This window comes from Triticum urartu, chromosome 7, assembly GCF_003073215.2.
Source record: "Triticum urartu cultivar G1812 chromosome 7, Tu2.1, whole genome shotgun sequence".
In the NCBI taxonomy this organism is placed as follows: Eukaryota; Viridiplantae; Streptophyta; class Magnoliopsida; order Poales; family Poaceae; genus Triticum; species Triticum urartu.
In genome coordinates, this window is record NC_053028.1 from 59628309 (window position 1) to 59647201 (window position 18893).

The following is an 18893-nucleotide window of genomic DNA, read 5'->3' on the forward strand; positions in this document are numbered from 1 at the left end:
ATTGATTTTGACGATTGGATCTCTCTATGAATGGAAAAGGGGTGCTTCGGATCGGGAGTAACCACTTTTGAAAGGGCAGAGGGGGGGAAAAGTAAAGTCTAAGCGACATATGGCACGAAAAGGAAATCAAATTTCGGTAATACTTGATCTATCATCTGATTCTGGTTTTTATCAATGGGGGGGGGGACTTTTCATAGTTATCATTGTGATAGCTGCTTTAGTAGTAGATCCCTCCTTGATCGTGACAGATCAGGTTAGGCAAGCACTACTTGAAGTGATTCTGTCACTTTTACAATATGTTTTGATATATGGTGCCACGCTGATTGAAGAAATGGTACCGGCCCTCTGGGGGCAGGAGCGATGTGCAACCGTGGGCACAGGGGGGCTTGAAACTCCTCCGCGTTTGGAGGAGGAAACCTCCAAGGCAGGGGTCCTGGTCTCATTCATGAATAGATATAACTTTGACCTTAACGAACAGCCGCCCGAGCATGAGCAACTCGAGCAAGAACAGCCGCGCGTAGAGCAAGAGCCTCGTCCGTCAGTAGATTTCCACTCTACTCCGGCCGAAGCAAATCCATTCCACCAACAACTTGAGGGCGCGCTCTTCCGAAGAAGTATGGCTAGAACCCTACCTGAAATCCGAGAAAAATATCTAGCTCCGCCAACAGCTGACGATCCCGATAGTAATGCTAAGGACGCCGTTCTGGGTATGCTCCAATTAAATACCAGTTTGAATTGGGCATTACTATTTTATTTAGGATCGCAAAAGCCTTTTCCCGATGGTGTCCTTTCAGATCCTGTGAATCTGCCAGGATATCAAGATCGAATAGAGCAAATCATGCATAGTAATGCAAAGAATATCAATTGCTTGGAGGATTTGATAGAACTAAAACTTCGTTTGGAGTCGCAGGACTCCAGACAGATAAATGCTATTCTGGAAACATGGAAGGATCGGTATGCTACCAAAAACATGACTAAAACATTTTAGAGGAATGAATGGTAGCCATCATCATCATTCTCTTTTTCGTTAGAAAGATAAAGGGCTTCATTTGAAGAGTTAGTTGGCCGGGCTACCGGCCCGCAGATGTAGAGAAAGAGATAGAGGTTGCCTCTCTTCAGGAACTGCGAAACCAAAGGGACGCTTGGAAAGAAGGGAACGCACGACTCTTATCTGGTTCGAATCCAGTTCGTCCCGGAAAAAAAGACTACACCAAACTACACTAACTATGAGTTTATGAAAGCAAGAACTACTAATTGTAAAAATTACAATAAAAAGCCCCCTGGTAGAAAACCAGCTATCGTTTCATATATGCGCTAGGAGATAGTATCCTATCCCCCTCAATCTTAGGAGTCGCTTTCTCTATGCCCGACTTACGAGATCTTTGCTTATTATTTCTCGGGTGGGATGAAGGTCGAAATGTCTAGTTTGAATTTCTTATGCTTATATAGTTTGAATCGTCTAGCTTCATACCAAGGTTGTTCTACAAAAGAACCAAGTAATAAAGTAAGCCCGTTCAATTGAAATAGCTTCCTCGCTTCGCAGTTCGATACCCACTGAAACTATGGATACGATAGACTCGGGAGGGGTAAAGGGTGTTGGAAATATGCCCTAGAGGCAATAATAAAAGCGTTATTATTATATTTCCTTGTTCATGATAATTGTCTTTTATTCATGCTATAATTGTGTTATCCGGAAATCGCAATACATGTGTGAATACATAGACACCAACATGTCCCTAGTAAGCCTCTAGTTGACTAGCTCGTTGATCAACTGATAGTCATGGTTTCCTGACTATGGACATTGGATGTCATTGATAACGAGATCACATCATTAGGAGAATGATGTGATGGACAAGACCCAATCCTAAGCATAAGCACAAGATCGTATAATTCGTTTGCTAGAGCTTTTCCAATGTCAAGTACCTTTTCCTTAGAGCATGAGATCGTGTAACTCCCGGATACTGTAGGAGTGCTTTGGGTGTGCCAAACGTTACAACGTAACTGGGTGACTATAAAGGTATACTACGGGTATCTCCGAAAGTGTCTGTTGGGTTGACACGGATCGAGACTGGGATTTGTCACTCCGTATGATGGAGAGGTATCACCGGGCCCACTCGGTAATGCATCATCATAATGAGCTCAATGTGATCAAAGTGTTTGATCATGGGATCATGCATTACGGTACGAGTAAAGTGACTTTCCGGTAACGAGATTGAACGAGGTATTGGGATACCGACGATCGAATCTCGGGCAAGTAAAATACCGATTGACAAAGGGAATTGCATACGGGATTAATTGAATCCTCGACATCGTGGTTCATCCGATGAGATCATCGAGGAGCATGTGGGAGCCAACATGGGTATCCAGATCCCGCTGTTGGTTATTGACCGGAGAGTCGTCTCGGTCATGTCTGCATGTCTCCCGAACCCGTAGGGTCTACACACTTAAGGTTCGGTGACGCTAGGGTTATTAGGAAGACTTGTATGTGATTACCGAATGTTGTTCGGAGTCCCGGATGAGATCCCGGACGTCACGAGGAGTTCCGGAATGGTCCGGAGGTAAAGATTTATATATGGGAAGTTGTCATACGGTCACCGGAAAGGTTCGGGGGCATATCGGTATTGTGCTGGGGCCATCGGAGGGGTTCCGGGGGTCCACCGGGAGGGGCCACCTCTCCCGGAGGGCCTTATGGGCTGTATGAGGAAGGGAACCAGCCCAAAGTGGGCTGGGGCGCCACTCCCCCCTAGGGCCCATGCGCCTAGGGTTGGGGGAAACCTTGAGGGGGCGCCCCCTTGCTTGGGGGGCAAGCCCCCTCCCCTTGGCCGCCGCCCCCCTCTAGATCTCATCTAGAGGGGCCGGCCCCCCTTCTCCCTTCCCCTATAAATAGAGGGGCGAGGGGATGGCTGCTGGACACATCCAAGGCGCAGCCCCTCCCCTCCCCAACACCTCTCCTCCTCCATCACAAGCTTGGCGAAGCCCTGCCGGAGCACTGCTGGTCCATCACCACCACGCCGTCGTGCTGCTGCTGGAGCCATCTTCCTCAACCTCTCCTTCCCCTTGCTGGATCAAGATGGAGGAGGCGTAACGCTGACCGTACGTGTGTTGAACGCGGAGGTGCCGTCCGTTCGGCGCTAGGATCTCCGGTGATTTGGATCACGTCGAGTACGACTCCCTCATCCCCGTTCTTTGAACGCTTCCGCTCGCGATCTACAAAGGTATGTAGATGCAATCTGAATACTCGTTGCTAGATGAACTCATAGATGGATCTTGGTGAAACCGTAGGAAATTTTTTGTTTTCTGCAACGTTCCCCAACAGTGGCATCATGAGCTAGGTCTATGCGTAGTTCTCTTTGCACGAGTAGAACACAATTGTTGTGGGCGTAGATGTTGTCAACTTTCTTGCCGCTACTAGTCTTATTTTGCTTCAGCGGTATTGTGGGATGAAGCGGCCCGGACCAACCTTACACGTACGCTTACGTGAGACCGGTTCCATCGACTGACATGCACTAGTTGCATAAGGTGGCTGGCGGGTGTCTGTCTCTCCCACTTTAGTTGGATCGGATTCGATGAAAAGGGTCCTTATGAAGGGTAAATAGAAGTTGACAAATCACGTTGTGGCTTTTACGTAGGTAAGAAAACGTTCTTGCTAGAATCCTATTTCAGCCGCGAAAACTTGCAACAACAATTAGAGGACGTCTAACTTGTTTTTGCAGCAAGTGCTTTGTGATATGATATGGCCAAAGTTGTGATGAATGATGAATGATATATATGTGATGTATGAGATCATGTTCATGTAATAGGAATCATGACTTGCATGTCGATGAGTATGACAACCGGCAGAAGCCATAGGAGTTGTCATTATTCTTTTATGACCTGCATGTCAATGGAAACGCCATGTAAATTACTTTACTTTATTGCTAAACGTGTTAGCCATAGTAGAAGTAATAGTTGGCGAGCAACTTCATGGAGACACGATGATGGAGATCATGATGATGGATATCATGGTGTCATGCCGGTGACAAGATGATCATGGAGCCCCAAGATGGAGATCAAAGGAGCTATGTGATATTGGCCATATCATGTCACTATTATTATTTGATTGCATGTGATGTTGATCATGTTTTGCATCTTGTTTACTTAGAACGACGGTAGTAAATAAGATGATCCCTCATAATAAATTTCAAGAAAGTGTTCCCCCTAACTGTGCACCATTGCGACAGTTCGTTGTTTCGAAGCACCACATGATGATCGGGTGTGATAGATTCCAACGTTCACATACAACGGGTGTAAGACAGATTTACACACGCAAAACACTTAGGTTATCTTGACGAGCCTAGCATGTACAGACATGGCCTCGGAACACGGAGGACCGAAAGGTCGAGCATGAGTCGTATAGAAGATACGATCAACATGGAGATGTTCACCGATGTTGACTAGTCCGTCTCACGTGATGATCGGACACGGCCTAGTTGCATCGGATCATGTTTCACTTAGATGACTAGAGGGATGTCTAATCTGAGTGGGAGTTCATTATATAATTTGATTAGATGAACTTAATTATCATGAACTTAGTCTAAAATCTTTGCAATATGTCTTGTAAATCAAATGGCCCATGCTAATGTCAACATGAACTTCAACGCGTTCCTAGAGAAAACCAACCTGAAAGATGATGGCAGCAACTATACGGACTGGGTCCGGAACCTGAGGATCATCCTCATAGCTGCCAGGAAACAATATGTCCTAGAAGCACCGCTAGGTAATGCACCCGTCCCGGAGAACCAAGATGTTATGAACGCTTGGCAGCAACGTGCTGATGATTACTCCCTCGTTCAGTGCGGCATGCTTTACAGCTTAGAACCGGGGCTCCAAAAGCGCTTTGAGCAACACGGAGCATATGAGATGTTCGAAGAGATGAAAATGGTTTTCCAATCTCATGCCCGGGTCGAGAGATATGAAGTCTCCGACAAGTTCTACAGTTGTAAGATGGAGGAAAATAGTTCTGTCAGTGAACACATACTCAAGATGTCTGGGTTGCACAACCGCTTGACTCAACTGGAGATTAACCTCCCAGACGAGGCGGTCATTGACAGAATCCTTCAGTCGCTCCCACCTAGCTACAAGAGCTTTGTGATGAACTACAATATGCAGGGGATGGTAAAGACCATTCCTGAGGTATTTGCTATGCTGAAATCAGCAGAGGTTGAAATCAAAAAGGAACATCAAGTGTTGATGGTCAATAAAACCACTAAGTTCAAGAAAGGCAAGGGTAAGAAGAACTTCAAGAAGGACGGCAAGGATGTTGCCGCGCCCGGTAAGCAAGTTGCCGGGAAGAAGTCAAAGCATGGACCCAAGCCTGAGACTGAGTGCTTTTATTGCAAAGGGAAGGGTCACTGGAAGTGGAACTGCCCCAAATACTTAGCGGACAAGAAGGCCGGCAACACTAAAGGTATATGTGATATAGATGTAATTGATGTGTACCTTACCAGTGCTCGTAGTAGCTCCTGGGTATTTGATACCGGTGCCGTTGCTCATATTTGTAACTCAAAACAGGAGCTGCGGAATAAGCGGAGACTGGCGAAGGACGAGGTGACAATGCGCGTCGGGAATGGTTCCAAGATCGATGTGATCGCCGTCGGCACGCTGCTTCTACATTTACCTACGGGATTAGTTTTAAACCTCAATAATTGTTATTTGGTGCCAAGTTTGAGCATGAACATTGTATCTGGATCTCATTTAATACGAGATGGCTACTCATTTAAATCCGAGAATAATGGTTGTTCTATTTATATGAGTGATATGTTTTATGGTCATGCTCCGATGGTCAATGGTTTATTCTTAATGAATCTCGTACGTGATAATACACATATTCATAGTGTGAATGCCAAAAGGTGTAAAGTTGATAACGATAGTCCCACATACTTGTGGCACTGCCGCCTTGGTCACATTGGTGTCAAGCGCATGAAGAAGCTCCATGCTGATGGACTTTTAGAGTCTCTCGATTATGAATCATTTGACACATGCGAACCATGCCTCATGGGCAAAATGACCAAGACTCCGTTCTTCGGAACAATGGAGCGAGCAACCAACTTATTGGAAATCATAGATACTGATGTGTGCGGTCCAATGAGTGTTGAGGCTCGCGGAGGATATCGTTATGTTCTCACTCTCACGGATGACTTGAGTAGATATGGGTATGTCTACTTGATGAAACACAAGTCTGAGACCTTTGAAAAGTTCAAGGAATTTCAGAATGAGGTAGAGAATCAACGTGACCGAAAAATAAAGTTCTTACGATCAGATTGTGGAGGAGAATATTTAAGTCACGAATTTGGCACACACTTAAGGAAATGTGGAATCGTTTCACAACTCACGCCGCCTGGAACACCTCAACGTAACGGTGTGTCCGAACGTCGTAATCGCACTCTATTGGATATGGTGCGATCTATGATGTCTCTTACAGATTTACCGCTATCATTTTGGGGATACGCTCTAGAGACAGCTACATTCACTTTAAATAGGGCACCGTCTAAATCCGTTGAGATGACACCGTATGAATTATGGTTTGGGAAGAAACCTAAGCTGTCGTTTCTAAAAGTTTGGGGATGCGATGCTTATGTCAAGAAACTTCAACCTGAAAAGCTCGAACCCAAGTCAGAAAAATGCGTCTTCATAGGATACCCTAAAGAAACTATTGGGTATACCTTCTACCTAAGATCTGAAGGCAAGATCTTTGTTGCCAAGAACGGATCCTTTCTGGAGAAAGAGTTTCTCTCGAAAGAAGTAAGTGGGAGGAAAGTGGAACTTGATGAAGTATTATCTCTTGAACCGGAGAGTAGCGCAGCTCAAGAAAATGTTTCTGTGGTGCCTCCACCGTTTAGAGAGGAGGTTAATGATGACGATCATGAAACTTCAGATCAAGTTACTACTGAACTTCGTAGGTGCACAAGGACACGTTCCGCACCAGAGTGGTACGGCAACCCTGTCCTGGAAATCATGTTGTTAGACAACGGTGAACCTTCGAACTATGAAGAAGCAATGACGGGCCCAGATTCCAACAAATGGCTAGAGGCCATGCAATCCGAGATAGGATCCATGTATGAAAACAAAGTATGGCCTTTGACAGACTTGCCCGATGATCGGCGAGCGATAGAAAACAAATGGATCTTTAAGAAGAAGACGGACGCAGATGGTAATGTTACCATCTATAAAGCTCGACTTGTCTCTAAGGGTTATCGGCAAGTTCAAGGAGTTGACTACGATGAGACTTTCTCTCCCGTAGCGAAGCTGAAGTCCGTCCGAATCATGTTAGCAATTGCCGCATACTATGATTATGAGATATGGCAAATGGACGTCAAAACGGCATTCCTTAACGGTTATCTTAAGGAAGAACTGTATATGATGCAGCCGGAAGGTTTTATCGACCCTAAGAATGCTAACAAGGTATGCAAGCTCCAACGATCCATTTATGGGCTGGTGCAAGCATCTCGGAGTTGGAACATTCGCTTTGATGAGATGATCAAGGCGTTTGGGTTTATGCAGACTTATGGAGAAGCCTGCATTTACAAGAAAGTGAGTGGGAGCTCTGTAGCATTTCTCATATTATATGTGGATGACATACTTTTGATGGTAAATGATATAGAACTTTTGGACAGTATTAAGGCCTACTTGAATAAGAGTTTTTCAATGAAGGACCTTGGAGAAGCTGCTTATATATTAGGCATCAAGATCTATAGAGATAGATCAAGACGCCTCATAGGTCTTTCACAAAGCACATACCTTGAAAAGATATTGAAGAAGTTCAATATGGATCAGTCCAAGAAGGGGTTCTTGCCTGTGTTGCAAGGTGTGAAATTGAGCTCAGCTCAATGCCCGACCACGGCAGAAGATATAGAAGAGATGAGTGTCATCCCCTATGCCTCGGCCATAGGGTCTATTATGTATGCCATGCTGTGTACCAGACCTGATGTAAACCTTGCCGTAAGTTTGGTAGGAAGGTACCAAAGTAATCCCGGCAAGGAGCACTGGACAGCGGTCAAGAGTATCCTGAAGTACCTGAAAAGGACTAAGGACATGTTTCTCATTTATGGAGGTGACGAAGAGCTCGTCGTAAAGGGTTACGTCGACGCTAGCTTCGACACAGATCTGGATGACTCTAAGTCACAAACCGGATACGTGTATATGTTGAATGGTGGAGCAGTAAGCTGGTGCAGCTGCAAGCAGAGCGTCGTGGCGGGATCTACATGTGAAGCGGAGTACATGGCAGCCTTGGAGGCAGCGCATGAAGCAATTTGGGTGAAGGAGTTCATCACCGACCTAGGAGTCATACCCAATGCGTCGGGGCCGATCAAACTCTTCTGTGACAACACTGGAGCTATTACACTTGCCAAGGAGCCCAGGTTTCACAAGAAGACTAGGCACATCAAGCGTCGCTTCAACTCCATTCGTGAAAATGTTCAAGATGGAGACATAGAAATTTGTAAAGTGCACACAGATCTGAATGTCGCAGATCCGTTGACTAAACCTCTCCCTAGAGCAAAACATGATCAACACCAGAACTCTATGGGTGTTCGATTCATCACAATGTAACTAGATTATTGACTCTAGTGCAAGTGGGAGACTGTTGGAAATATGCCCTAGAGGCAATAATAAAAGCGTTATTATTATATTTCCTTGTTCATGATAATTGTCTTTTATTCATGCTATAATTGTGTTATCCGGAAATCGTAATACATGTGTGAATACATAGACACCAACATGTCCCTAGTAAGCCTCTAGTTGACTAGCTCGTTGATCAACTGATAGTCATGGTTTCCTGACTATGGACATGGGATGTCATTGATAACGAGATCACATCATTAGGAGAATGATGTGATGGACAAGACCCAATCCTAAGCATAAGCACAAGATCGTATAATTCGTTTGCTAGAGCTTTTCCAATGTCAAGTATCTTTTCCTTAGACCATGAGATCGTGTAACTCCCGGATACCGTAGGAGTGCTTTGGGTGTGCCAAACGTCACAACGTAACTGGGTGACTATAAAGGTATACTACGGGTATCTCCGAAAGTGTCTGTTGGGTTGACACGGATCGAGACTGGGATTTGTCACTCCGTATGACGGAGAGGTATCACTGGGCCCACTCGGTAATGCATCATCATAATGAGCTCAATGTGATCAAAGTGTTTGATCACGGGATCATGCATTACGGTACGAGTAAAGTGACTTGCCGGTAACAAGATTGAACGAGGTATTGGGATACCGACGATCGAATCTCAGGCAAGTAAAATACCGATTGACAAAGGGAATTGCATACGGGATTAATTGAATCCTCAACATCGTGGTTCATCCGATGAGATCATCGAGGAGCATGTGGGAGCCAACATGGGTATCCAGATCCCGCTGTTGGTTATTGACCGGAGAGTCGTCTCGGTCATGTCTGCATGTCTCCTGAACCCGTAGGGTCTACACACTTAAGGTTCGGTGACGCTAGGTTTATTAGGAAGACTTGTATGTGATTACCGAATGTTGTTCGGAGTCCCGGATGAGATCTCGGACGTCACGAGGAGTTCCTGAATGGTCCGGAGGTAAAGATTTATATATGGGAAGTTGTCATACGGTCACCGGAAAGGTTCAGGGGCATATCGGTATTGTACCGGGGCCACCGGAGGGGTTCCGGGGGTCCACTGGGAGGGGCCACCTCTCCCGGAGGGCCTTATGGGCTGTATGAGGAAGGGAACTAGCCCAAAGTGGGCTGGGGCGCCACTCCCCCCTAGGTCCCATGCGCCTAGGGTTGGGGGAAACCCTGAGGGGCGCCCCCTTGCTTGGGGGGCAAGCCCCCTCCCCTTGGCCGCCGCCCCCCCTCTAGATCTCATCTAGAGGGGCCGGCCCCCCTTCTCCCTTCCCCTATAAATAGAGGAGCGAGGGGAGGGCTGCTGGACACATCCAAGGCACAGCCCCTCCCCTCCCCAACACCTCTCCTCCTCCGTCACGAGCTTGGCGAAGCCCTGCCGGAGCACTGCTGGTCCATCACCACCACGCCGCCGTGCTGCTGCTGGAGCCATCTTCCTCAACCTCTCCTTCCCCTTGCTGGATCAAGAAGGAGGAGACGTCACGCTGACTGTACGTGTGTTGAACACGGAGGTGCCGTTCGTTTGGCGCTAGGATCTCCGGTGATTTGGATCACGTCGAGTACGACTCCCTCATCCCCGTTCCTTGAACGCTTCCGCTCGCGATCTACAAAGGTATGTAGATGCAATCTGAATACTCGTTGCTAGATGAACTCATAGATGGATCTTGGTGAAACCGTAGGAAATTTTTTGTTTTCTGCAACGTTCCACAACAAAGGGTTACTTTATTTGGGCTGCTAAGTCTTTCTTGTTGATTCCAGAAAAAAGAGGACCTTCTTAATCCTTCATGCTCCACACCCGCCTCACTGGACCTATCCATTCGAGCTCTCTCCTCTAATCCCAACTCGACACGGCTGGACGACGACGCCTGTTCACTTATAACGAAATCACACGTTAAGCCCGATGAATTCATCTACAATTTCTGGATTTGTCGGTTTGGCAAGGCAGAACCAGGGCCCTTCCATTAAGGTTATATTATAGTTTCGATAGGAGAGATGCAGACCAGATAGGAATGCAAGAGTACTTTGTAAATTGTTTATTAATTGGTTTAGTCTGTGGAAGAGAAGTATCGATCTAGAGGATTGCCCCCCCCCCAGACTGACCTAGTTGTCCTTGACTTGCTTCGGAAAGAAGAGACCTAGTAATTGTTTACCTTGACCATGGCTACTTTCCCGCCGCCTTTCCTTCTATACTTTTCCTATGTGCTATCCCAGGCATCCCTTGTCAAGCTACCTATCCCTACGAAAAAGCAAGCCTACTTACTACGTGTTTTCCTCTATTTGCAAATACGCATATACTGACCTACTCACGTGCATATCTTGCATAAAGCCTTCCCCTAAAAAAACAAACTAGCCCGTATCTTCCTAGTCCTTGTTGCCAGCCCTACTCGACTTTACTCGACTATTTAGAAAAAGCTACTACTTGAATGCATACTTTTACTATTATTTAAAGAAAAAACAAAAACTATTTATGAGTTTATGCCCCACCAACAGAGCAAAAGAATGCTCAAATGAGGAACTAGAATATGAAAGTGCAAAATCTCCTACCGAACAAAGAAAGCACTATATCTCATTTTAAAAATCTGGTAAAAATTCTTCAACCTAACTCAACACAACTATATTTCGACTATATATGTATGTTTGTAACGTGCCACAAAACCATCTTAAGATTAGACAGTTATCAATCAGCAAATGCATTGACCACATGCAAAAAATCAAGACGTATGTCCTTCCTTTTATTCGGTGCTTTCCTTTTATAAGTCACTACTATTCTTCCTTGACCCTTCTTACCTTTGCTAGATTTTGCATTCCCCTCATTACTATTCGGCTCAGTATTATTTTCACCTTTGGAATTGCTTCCACCAGAAGTAGACGACAAGTACCGTAGATGTCATAATTTCGTATATAGCAAATTCAGGTAGTAAGTAATGGAACTGTAGCATGCAAAGGGACTGTACCATGGAAATGGAGAAGAAATCTCCATCAAGTTTTTCCATTTTATGCCATATGAATAAGAGATTCCTTTTAGTTAGAAAGCTCGCGTAGAAGTTTGCTATCAAAGACCTCGGTATTCTTTTCATCAGCGGTTTAACACTTCTCTGTCTCTGGGTGAATGCCTCTACCAGAGGTTATGCGCCAGCTTGGGAAAGCCTTAAGTTATATCTTAATCTATCATGCAAGGTAGATTGGATCATGTCCACGATAGAAGTTGCGGAGGAATGAAACGACGATTTCGGTATAGGAAGAGAAAGGGATTGTGCTTTCGACCGTGGCGAGATAGGATAGACTTGGGATTCTTTCTTGGCCCTTGATTGCCAACACTCTGGGGCTGAATTAATTAATGAAAACTAATAGGAAGGATTGGGATGATGAACTGGATCAATTCTTTCTTTCGCTGACTGACCAAGGTAATTAATTCCTTCCATTGGCCAGGCGGGTAAGCAAGGAGACGACGTTCTCATTAAAAAAATGAAATATGCCATGCCGAATTCAAAAACAAATCCTTAAACTCGGTCGTTTACCGACATCCTCTCGGCTATCATACGTCCTCCGCTTATCTCTCTTAGGTGTAGGCATCTCAACACATTCCTCCTTCCGAGTTGCTTGTCCGAACTTGGCTCTTTATTAAAACGAAGGAGCTGCTAAGCTATTATTAGGTATCAATTTAGGAGCCTTTTTTCATTTCCAACTACATTATTGTGAGCATTCGGAACCTGTTCCTACGCGGTCATCAAATTGGCTAGCTTTGGACCCTCGATCGCAGCAATGAACTCAGCGTCCCACTTAACTTACTTTTGGTACTTTTGAATCTTGTCGCATCCCATAGCTTCACAAGTGAATCTACCTATGGATCCATAAAGTTGATCATTACTTTTCAAATTCTTATTTCATGTGTCCGCCATAGCGCTTATCTATCTCCTGGTCTGATTCATCTTTGGAATGTAACCGGACATATTACAAGGCGAAAAAACAGTGATTTCATCGATTCCGGATTGCCCAGTGTCTCCCTTTCCCTCTTTCCTTTCACTTTCCTCGCATAACGAAAGCATGATTTACCCGAGCCGAGTATCTTGTTAGAGTAGTAGATTCCGCGCTCGAGATGATGTGTGTGACCGGGCAGGAGATTCTTTTACTCCAAAGCCGTTGCGCAGGTTTGTGTGTGACAACTATGTCGATCAGTTTTTAAAGACGCCCAGAAACTATGTCTACAGATTCCGACAGGGAGTACAAGTGGTGCCATCGGAGGATGACAACCTCAGAACAAGAATGGAAAAAGGATTGATTGCTCGACGAAGTAGTACCAACAGGATATATATTAATCACTAGGTTATGGTAATATGTGCTTGTCTCCGAAAAGAAGGATAAAAGGATAGATTAACAAAGCAGTCACTCCCAACGGCAGATGAAAATGATACCGACACATCTACTAAATCATCTTAACAACCTTGAAGATACGGGATTATATAATAAACTCATTTAGTTGATAGATCATTATTGGATTCTTTTTATTGTGACCAAGATCCATGAAATAGCTCTCTTTATACTACGTTATAACTAGCGGATACTTCCCATTCTTATGTCTTCTTTCCTTATTACGACTCCTGTGCTTAGATAAAATACGACGTTTGAGTTTGGACATAGCCAATTGCTACTTACGGTGCTAGGCCTTTTCAAGCAATGGAAGGCAGACTTGAATGCCAATCAGACATGGCCAGAAGCTTAGATAATATCACTAGTTTCTCTTGTTTATCACTTAATAAATAGTCTTATTTGTCCCATGGAGCGAGGAGAAAGATGACAGGTTGAGTAGAGAAAGGTGGGTCATTGTCCCAATGTAGTAGTATTTTTGTTTTGTTTTCAGCTGATCTATATGAAAATAATAGAATAAATAAAGGCAAAGGATTTGGTTCAGTTGTCAAGTACAGATTTCCTTTACCCAGAGTTGAGAACTCTGAATAGTTGTTTGAATACCGACTGCCTTCCTTGCGCTTCAATTCCTCTTATCCAATCCAACTTCCCCTGGGAGCCAAGCAGAAAAGCAAGTCCTCTAGTTATGGATGCAGTACTCACCTCACTAATTTAGGAAGAACTGATTCAAGTAGAATTACAAATAGCGAGAAGTGGATGAAAAAGGGATCGAGCCTAGCTCGAAAACAGTTGCTCCTTCCCTCTTTCTTGCTTGCTTTACTTGGTATTCAGTGAAAGATTAGGCTTGGTAATTACAGTTACCAATGGTAAGGATTGGCACGTGAACTTTCCTTTTTATCGAGCTCGAAAAAGCAATGGGTGGGTTGGCTGTGACAGGAGAGTAGAGTTTTTTAGTTTAGTAAGAAAAGTACTGGGTGAGGCTCCTCACATCCATAACATATTATCTGTACTCTTTTTCAAGCATGCCTCTTTTTAATGAATCTCTGTCAGGGGACTAATCCACGAGCACCTATGGGACCGGCGGACCGAGCCCCTTTCGGTTCGGCGGGGGGGGGGGGGGGGGGGGGGGGGGGGGGCGGAGATTGCACGAAGAGCAGATCGAGGCGAAACACACGAGCAGTTTACCCAGGTTCGGGCCGCACGGGTGCGTAAAACCCTACTCCTGCTTTCTGGTTTGTATTGAATTCTTGCTCGGGAGCGCTGAGTGCTACAGTACACACCAGCAGCTAACGAGACCGAGCGTGAGTGTTCCCCCCCTCCTTCTTTTTTTCCCTCTACGTTGCGCATGGGCCTCCTTTTATATGCTCAAGGGGTCACCGATAGGTGGCAACGTAGACAAGGGTAAAAATGGAAAGGTTGCGGTTGGTATAGCTACCTGCTACAGTGTATCATACCTAACCCTGACGGCAGGGGACAAGGGCATTAAATGCCCGTCTGCGTCGCCGAAATAGTGCAAAAGGGACCGTCAGGGACGCCACCGCTCGCCACGATGGCAATCTTGTCAGCGCCGCTTGCCACCGCGCACCGCTGGCTGCCCAGCCTCCTGCCACGTACGCCTGGAAGGGTCCCAGAGCGACACGTTGGTGGATGTGCTGGAGCGCGGGTACAGAGTGGTGGCTTGCCGCGGCAAGCGCCTTGCCGCGGTTGCTGTCTTGTCGCGTTCGGGAGCTTGTCGCTCACCGGGCCTTGCCGGGACGCGTGGCGCGTCGCGGCAAGTTCCTTGAGATGCCTTGGTTGGCCTTCCCAGCAAGCTCCTCTTGCCGGGGTCTTGTCTCCTTGGCTTGGATACTTTGTGCTTGAATGGCTCCAAAGGAACCACGGAGGACCTTGGCGGTCACCCAGCAAGCCTTGCCGCGGGATGCTGCGACTGCCCGTGCTCAAATTCGGGATACTAAGGTACCCCTACTCTAGTACACCGACAGGAGCCCCGGGGCCTGGGCCATACACGGTGCCGAGCGCTGTTGGGCCAGGCCCAAAACAGGGCACGGGCACGCGCGGCCTGGGTTACGCCGTATCTCTCCCCGTATCCACCGCGCCCTCCCCGAACGGCACGCGTTGAATGCGGCGTCGTGGGAGAGATCGTGGGTGGTTTCTTTATTCGGAAAGGCGGAACGTCCGCCCCCTCCTTCTTTATAAGCAGGGGAAACAGGGGTAGTTCGCCCATTCGCCGGTTGCTACTCCAATCTCGGAAACCTCCGCCGCTCCCTCGTCTTCCCAAAGCTGAAAAAGAGCAGCGCCCCGCCCCCCATCGCCACCAGCACCACCAACGCCGTCGACCTCCTCCACCACTTCCGCCATGGCTCCGAGAGCCGACAAAGGGAAGGTTGTGAAGTCGACCGAGGCGCAGCGGCTTGCGGCGCTCCGAAAGGAGCGGGCAATCTTCCCCCCCCCCCCAGCTAGCCGCGAGGGAGCTGAGGGAGGATTACTACCTCTTCTGGTCGACGGAGACGCGAGCGCATCCGCGCACGAAGGTACTTCCAGCTGCCACTTGGAAAATGGCTCCAAATGGATATCCTTTCTCGGAGTTTTTCTGCGATATTATGAACACCTACGGGTTCTGCCTCCTTGACTTCACCCCCAATGCTGTTCTGACCATGGCAGTTTTCGCACATCTCTGCGAAAACTTTGTCAGAGTCTATCCAAATGTAGCCCTTTTTCTCCACTTCTTTATGCCCCGAGTAGAGAGAGGAGAGCCTTTATCCGGCGGAATCGCCTGGATCTCGAGGGCCGGCAAGAAGGACACTTATCTGGAGGGAGAGTTCCGCGGCAAGTGGGAGGAATGGAGAGCAGACTGGTGCTGGATTGTCGAGGAGAACCCGCAGCCATTTACCGCCCGGCGCCAAGCCCCAGTAGCACGCGGCAGCGATTGGAGTGATGTGGCCCTGGAAGACGATAGGCCGAAGATTGCCGTCACCCGGATCCAACGCCTCAGGCTTGCTGGGCTCACTGTAGGCGCTGTTGGCGCAGATTTTCTTCGCCGCCGCATCGCCCCCCTGCAGGAATGGAGGAGACCCGCCTAGGAATTCAAGAATGCGGCGGATATCATGAGGCTGCGTCCGGGCCTCAACTTCAACTTCCTGTTCTGGAGCTTAACGCGATGCTCCAGGAGCTGTTCAAGTACGACCCTCAACATCCCGAAGTGTTCAGGTTGCCGAAGGGTGTCGTTCCGCTGTGCAACAACTCCGCGCTCGACCGCATCCGTGCAATGATGCCGCTGTGCGATTCTCATGGAATTGTCACAACTTGGCAAGAGCCTGCAGATGACGTCGTGCAGGAGTTCTTTGACGGCTTGGTAGAAGTGCCGGTCCGCTCCGACGAAAAGAATAGCCTCACCCGCGACACCACCGATGCGGAGATGCAACGCATCGCCACCAGGCTGGAAGAGGCGGCGGCAGCCGCAGCCGTGGGCGAGTTTGGATTCACCGTGGAGGAGGCAGAGGCAGCAGAGGCGGCAAGCCGTACCGAGCGAGAGGGGCTTGCCGGCGGGGAAGAGCTTGCCGGGCATGACGTCGAGTCGAGCGAGCCCGCCGAGGATACGAGCGGCTTGTTGGAGATCAACTCCTCTTCCTCCTCATCCTCAGACAGCTTGCCGCAAGCAGAGCCCCCAGCTCCACCAAGAAGGCGTCTCCGCGAGGATGGGGACGTAGCGAGGCGGCGGGCGAGTCAACAGTCGCCGCGCCGCGCGACACGCTCCACCGCGGCAAGCACTGTTGCCGCGGGAGCACCTTAAGCTGCTGCGGCAACTGGAGCGGGGTCCACCCGGACCACCACTTCTGCTCCTGTCGCTTCTCACGCCGCGGCGGCAGCCGGAGCGGGGTCGTCTCAGACCACTGCCACTGTTCCCGCAAAGCGGCCAAGGGAACCTACTCCTCCGCCTCCTCGCGCCGGACGTGAGCCGGACTTCGACTTCTCCGCGTTCAGCTCCGACGAGGAAGAAGAAGAGTAAGATTCTCTTGTTGTACTTGTAGTTCTTCAATTCTTGCTGTTTTGTCTTGTATCTCATTTGCTTTACTCTGAACTTATTCCTTTTTAGGACTCTGGCCCAGAGAGCAGCGAAGAGAGCCAAGGTCCCGGTGATTGTCATCGAGGACGAACCCACCGCGACAGCAGGGGGTGCGTCCGAGACAACCTTGCTGGACCCGGCAACTGTTCTCCAGAGCAGCCCCCAGCATAAGTATATGGTTCGCTTTCCGCTGTTAGGCGCGCATGGATACTCTTTCTTTGCTGACATCTGACTATTGGTTTGTGTAGGAGCAGAGCAGCCCCACCAGGAGCGCCCGGAGGCCGCCCCCGAAATGCCAAGGGAGAGTCCTCCGGCAAGGGAGAGGTCTCCGGCAAGGGAGAGTTCTCCGGCAAGGGACAGCACTAGCGGCCCCCCGGCGGCGGAGACCACGACTGCAGAACCCGGTACAGGTAATCCTCTCGCTTCAAAACTTCCCTTGGGTTCTTCTTCTTTTGATCTTCTTTTCTTTTGGATATTTGCTTGACTCTTCTCCCTTTTCCAGCCGTCAGACCCATCTGCTGCGGAGCCGATGGAGACCGAGGTTGCCGCCGATGATGCTGCTGCCACCGAAGAAGCAGCCGGCGCTGACGATCCTGCCGGCGCAGAGGCCGCCAAAGCTGCCGCCGCAGAAGCAGGCGTGGGGTCTGGCGATCGCACTGACGGCCCTGAGGCTGCAGGAGTGCCAGGCGCTACGCCGACCGCCGATCCCTCCGCCGCTGCCGCAGCGTCAGGCTCCGAAGAGCCCCAGCCAGGCGTCTACTTAAAGTCCGGCGATGGCGTCTTGATCAACCTCCCCTGGGCGTCAAGCTCCAGGGCGCTGGTCGAAGGAGAGAGCTTCAACGGAGAAGTGCTCGCCTCCGCTAGGCTGACGCTGGTTGACGCGCCGAGCAGCAGCGGCAGCGGGCCTGAGGAGGAGCGGCTGCTGCGGAAGCTGGTGTCGCTCTACCGTGCCCGACAAGCCAAGCTGGAATCCCGCGAGGCGCTTGTTGCGAAGGCGGGAGTGGACATCGAAAAGTGCGCGGAGGAGCTTCGGGGTTTCAACCAGGAACCTCTCCGGTCCCTGGCAGAGGAGCGGGCGCAACTCGCCGAGGAGCAGAAGGCCTTCCTCCTCGAGAGGGCTGAAGTCGAAGAGCAACAGCGGCTTGCCGCTGAAAAGCTGTCTGCGTAGGAGGGCGAGCTGGTGCAGCAGAAGGCCAGCCTTGAAAGCCACGAGGAGGAGCTTGCCGCGCACGAGCGAACATTCGGCGAAGCCCTCAAGCAAGTGGAGGATGCTGCCGCAGCTGCCGAGGCCGCCAAGAAGGAGCTGGAGACGAAGGTGGCGCAGCTGGAGGCCGATCTCAAGGCGAGCGGTGAAGAGCTTGCCACGCTCAAGCGTGGCGGGAGAAGGACGCCTGCAGCCACTCAGAGCTGCAGGCTCGTCTTGCCGAGAAGGGAAAGGAGCTTAGCGCCGCCAAGGACTCCAACACAGATCTTGAGTTGAAGCTGACTACTTTGATCAAGACGCTGGACGGCGCCAGGGAGCAGGAGGCGGCCTTGAAGGAGGAGGTCAAGGCCGACAAGGCGCTGCTGGCGAGTGCCGCTGCCGCCCAGAACACTTTTAGGGAGAATGTGGAGGACTGGACGGAGGGTCTCGTGAATGTTGCCGCAGACATTGACAGGGAGCTGGCGCAGCTGGGGATGGAGGATCTCGGGTATCCCTCCGACGAGAACCTCCAACCCAGCGCCAAGCTCATCTTGTTCTTCAAAGGCGTGGCGACGGCCCTCCAGTGACTCCGGGAGAGGATCCCAAAGCAGCTGGCCGACGAGTCACGCAAGATCTGCGCGGGAGCTCTTCAAAA

At 49.0% G+C, this 18893-nt stretch overlaps 1 protein-coding gene across 1 annotated transcript in view; it reads left to right on the forward strand.

Annotated features, from left to right (window-relative positions):
• The window catches only part of LOC125526033 (ATP synthase subunit 9, mitochondrial), an 831-nt gene extending 526 nt beyond the window's left edge, over positions 1-305 (forward strand). Inside the window, exon 1 of the mRNA XM_048691060.1 lies at positions 1-305. This exon is cut by the window's left edge and continues 526 nt beyond it. The gene's annotated coding sequence lies outside the window, so the exon portion shown is untranslated.
• The last annotated feature ends 18588 nt before the right edge of the window (positions 306-18893 follow it).